Source organism: Octopus bimaculoides, chromosome 24, assembly GCF_001194135.2.
Source record: "Octopus bimaculoides isolate UCB-OBI-ISO-001 chromosome 24, ASM119413v2, whole genome shotgun sequence".
Taxonomy (NCBI): domain Eukaryota; kingdom Metazoa; phylum Mollusca; class Cephalopoda; order Octopoda; family Octopodidae; genus Octopus; species Octopus bimaculoides.
In genome coordinates this window covers 30,212,656-30,216,261 of record NC_069004.1, presented here as the reverse complement: position 1 = coordinate 30,216,261, position 3,606 = coordinate 30,212,656, and the positions used below count along the sequence as shown (strand labels likewise).

The 3,606-nt window shown below is 39.5% G+C and overlaps 1 protein-coding gene across 1 annotated transcript in view; it reads left to right on the top strand.

The window, feature by feature from the left end:
* LOC106877113 (succinyl-CoA:3-ketoacid coenzyme A transferase 1, mitochondrial-like) overlaps nucleotides 1–3,606 on the top strand; it is a 28,328-nt gene that overhangs the window by 314 nt on the left and 24,408 nt on the right. The window lies entirely within an intron of this gene.

Here is a 3,606-nt window from a genome sequence, read left to right as displayed (position 1 = left end):
GTATATATATATATTTATATATACAGGGAGAGAGATGTGTGTGCGTGTATATATGTGTTTTGGGGAACTTGGGTAAACGTGCGTATACATATAACAGCGATCGTACCGTAAGATCGCCCATATAACTTTATACCAGTAGACATGCGCATGTTCATGAATGTGTGTATATATATATATATATATATATATATATATATATATCACAAGTGCATACACGCATCTATCCGTAGAGAAACGTGTTTGTAGCTATGTACAAGTTACGAGATGTTATATGGGGTACTTAAACCAGAACTCCACCCGTGTTTATTTTTATGTTTGTACACACATGCGTGTAAATAGCATCCATGTGCATACAACACACGCATATATATACACACAGACATTAACATGCTTGTATCTATGTACCTTACATATATATATATAAAATATAGGCGATCTTTACATACACACACGCGCACGCATATATACATACATGTGCTCGTATCTATGCTTATGTTATGTGTACCCACACTCTCTCTCTCTATATATATATAGAGAGAGAGAGAGTGCGTGTGTGTGTGTGAGATGGAGAAAATTTCGTCAGGGAGGGAGAAGGGCAGCGCCCTTGACTTCAATATACCTGTGGTGTTCCAGAAGGTTGTGGAAGAAAGCAAGGAGAAATGTACCCTGAAACCCCAAACCTACCCCTTAATCTTGCAACGAAATGAACTCCGCAAAAGACATCCAAGGACTCTACGCTAGATGTTTCTTTTTGCTTTTGTTTTTTTTTTAACCTAAGTAACGGATTAAGTTTATCAGCCAACGACTCACAGCATAAAAGAATCAGGACAAATACTGTCAAGGTATTTCGTTAAATGCTGGCGGATTTCTACTTAATCCACCACTCAACATTGGTGGTTTTATTATATCGACTCCGAAAAGGTGAAAAAACAAGTTAAATCTCGGCGAGATTTAACAAGTGAGAGCGCAGTGAACCAGAACGAGTAATGCTCGGCGTTTTCTCCCCCGCTCTAAGGAACCTACTGCCTCTGGTCAAACTAAAGGGTTTGACCCTGCCTCTTACGTACACACATATATGGTACTACTAAAGCAGCGTGGTCCCGAACTCGCAGTCGTGTCCGCGCTAGCTAGTCGTGAGTGATCGATCCTACAAAAAGTGCGCGTGTGTGCAAATGAATGTGTTTAGGGATAGGGTTAGGGTTAGGATCAACCACTCACGACTAGCTAGCGCGGACGCGTCACTGCGCGTTCGGGACCACGCTGCTTTAGTAGTACCCACATATATAACAAGAATAGGGGTGGCAGTGACTTAGATGTTTCGGACTATGAACCTCCGTATTGAGCAACTCTTCGGTTTAATGCTAATTTTCTTTCTTTAAAAAAAAAACAACTTGACATGAAACTAAACACAAACACACGCACACACGAAAGCCCGGGTAACCTCGTGGCCTGTGTGTCTTCTGTACTCTGTTTATTATTTTGTCCACGTTTTTTTTTTGCAACGTCCTGTACCCAGATATGCATCTATATATACATGTAGATGTAGGTATGTACATACATGTACATATATATGCATATACTCACATATTATTTGTATTATATATATATACTCTACAGCTTTATAACATAGAGTGTGCTTCTATGTGGGATTTATGGTTTGCTGGCTATATATATAAACATAAATTCTTTCTGCTGTAAGCACAAGGCCTGAAATTTGCGGGGAGCGGGGTTAATCGATTACATGAACTCCAGAGTATAACTAGGACTGATCTTATCGAATCCGAAGGGCAAAAGGCAAAGTGGACCTCGGCGGCTGGATTTGAGCTCAGAATATAAAGACCATATCTTCTGGCGTTGTTGTGATGCTATCAGCTCACCTTATATATGTGTGTGTGTGTGTAATTTGTATGTAAACAACGACCTCTAGTACAATGGACCACATTGAAACATCAGGTTTCATTCACCAGGTTGACAAATGGATCATTGTTACATAAGTGGCTACAAGACTTAATTATAGTTAAACTGAATCAATTACTGTTTTATGGTAGATTTCTATATTTAGACATAAAACAACACACCTTAGAATTTTTACAGACCTTCAGGGATTCCAATCATGTTTAGTGTTTTATACACGAGCGGAATAAGTTTTAAGCCGCTGAAGGTGTCTGTGATTATAAAGTCTTGTTAAACATACTTTGGACTTGTTGGGTGACACATTCAGGGGGAATCCAGCATGTTTTTATGTGGTCCTCTCAGTTTTGTACAGGAAGTTGTTGCTTACGTATAGATTCGACAAGTTTACCGTACAAATAACTTCATCGTGTACATGTTTCAGTCATCGGACTACGGCCATGCTGGGGCATGGCTTTGAAGAGTTTAGAGTGTGTGCCGCCCGGAGCGGCCCTTCCATTTTCCGCCCCCGGACCCCACAAAAACCATATTGCCTACAGCAGAAGCGAAAGTGCCGCCCGCAGCAGACGCCCCCACCTTCCCACTCCAAGAGTGTAGTGGGTGCTTTTTTATGTGCCACCGGCATGAGGGCCAGTCAGGCAGTACTGGTATCAGTCACACTTGAACGGTGCTTTTTACGTGCCACCGGCTACGGGTGCCAATGGCCATCTTTCACTTTTTTCAGTCATTTGACTACTGGCATTCTGGTGCACTGCTTTGAAGGGTTTTAGTCGAATAAATCGACTCTAGGACTTATTATTTTCCGAAGCCTAGTACTTATTCTATCCGTCTCTTTTGCTGAACCACTAAGTTGTCAAGAGGTGGCAGGGGACAAACTCTGACACACACACACATACATATATATATATATGACGGGCTTCTTTCACTTTCCATCTCCCAAATTCACTCACATGGCTTTAGTCTTCTGCCTGGGACCATAATAAATGTCCAGTCTGCTGGGCAGTGGGACTACAGTTGCAAACAGAACTTCATAAGCACACAGCCATGCCTGTGCCTATATATATATATATATATGTGTGTGTGTGTGTGTGTGTGTGTATATATATAAGAAAATGGAGAAATAAGTAACAATGAGAAGTGGATCTTTGGTGTCATAAAGCCATTATTTAATTAATTCTTAATTAATTAAATAATGGCTTTATAACACCTAAGATTCACTTCTCATTGTTATTTATTTCTCCATTTTCTTATCATCTTTATATACATTAAACTACAGTTTACCTTTCAAATTACCCACTACCGTATACCTTATAACAAGGACCATACATACTGAAGTAATACCAGGAGTGCCTCTGGATACATCTATCCCTTAGATAGTTTTAATACCTCTAACTTACATTAGCACCTCAGTTTTCGAACAACTTTAGTCATAAATAAATCGTGCTTTATCTCTTATCTTTCTCATATTAATTTAATACAGTAGTACCTCAGTTTACAAATGCCTCTGATCTGCTTTATGTTTGTTTGTGTGTGTGTGTGTGTAGTTTAATGACCTCAGTATGTATAAATGCTGTCTGTGTCATTTTCCTTGCTTGAAACTATTAGTACCTCATAAAAATCTATTCATCTCTCACCAAATGGAGTACTTCTTTCTGTTCATCTTACCTTCACAGAGCAGTGCTATATATATGTATA